The following is a 1106-nucleotide window of genomic DNA, read 5'->3' as shown; positions in this document are numbered from 1 at the left end:
TGGAAGCTACAACTGTAGCTTCGGCTATTAGTGATTTCTTCTTCCGGTTTGGTATGCCATACGAACTGCATTCAGATCGAGGCCGTAACTTTGAATCAGCTGTATTCCAAGAATGCATCAAGTTGTTTGGCATACAAAAGACCAGGACAACGCCACTTCACCCACAGTCTGATGGGATGGTAGAAAAGTACAACTGAACACTGGGACAGGAATTGGCAAAGTTTTGTAATAGCCACCAAGATGACTGGGATGTCTTACTCCCTCCACTGTTGATGGCCTATAGAACAGCAGAACATGAAGACACTGGACACACTCCACCAAAGCTGATGTTTGGTCGGGAACTTCGGTTTCCAGTGGACCTGATAACAGAACGCCCACCTTATGAAGAGTTGCCTGGAAATGTGTCATAGTTCGTGAAAGTGTTATCTTAAAGAGTGGATGATATTCATCATCAAGTGCGTTCAAACTTGAAAACGTCTGCTGATTCCATGAAGCTATGTTATGATAAGAGATCTACTGAAGTCAGTTTTGTACTAGGAGACAAGATGTGGTTGTATAATCCCAGGAAGACCAAAGGGAAGTCTTCTAAGTTGTCTTCTCCATGGGAAGGCCCATATGACATAGTGGATTGTCTCTCAGACGTGACTTTCCGAATAAAATGTGGTCAGCGAGGTAAACCCAAGGTGGTGCATGCCAACAGGCTTTGGAGTTATCACGGTTCAGGTCATTTCAGTTGGAACAAAGTGAACAATGGAGCAAATGACGTTGCTGAAGACGTGTCACCTGAAAAAGCCACTGTTGAAGAAGAAACTCTAGCCGGTTTCGAGAAGAAAAACAGTAAAGTCGTTAATGAAGTTACTACCACTGATGTGACTGCTACCGATAATGGGACATTTCCTGATGGAGCAGATGAGCCCCACGTGAAACAGAAGCCAATGAGACGGAGACCAGTATGGAAGAAGATACGTCTTGTAAAATTAAGATACTTTGTTGACTTTTAATTTTGTGTTTGTAAATTATGTACCTTTAATTAAGTTATTGTTAATTATCTATTGGTTTAATGTAAGTGGCTATTGTTCGGGATGAACAATACTAAGTAAGGTCAG

Source organism: Limulus polyphemus, unplaced genomic scaffold, assembly GCF_000517525.1.
Source record: "Limulus polyphemus unplaced genomic scaffold, Limulus_polyphemus-2.1.2 Scaffold2427, whole genome shotgun sequence".
NCBI classification, from domain to species: Eukaryota; Metazoa; Arthropoda; class Merostomata; order Xiphosura; family Limulidae; genus Limulus; species Limulus polyphemus.
This window is presented reverse-complemented; position numbering follows the sequence as displayed.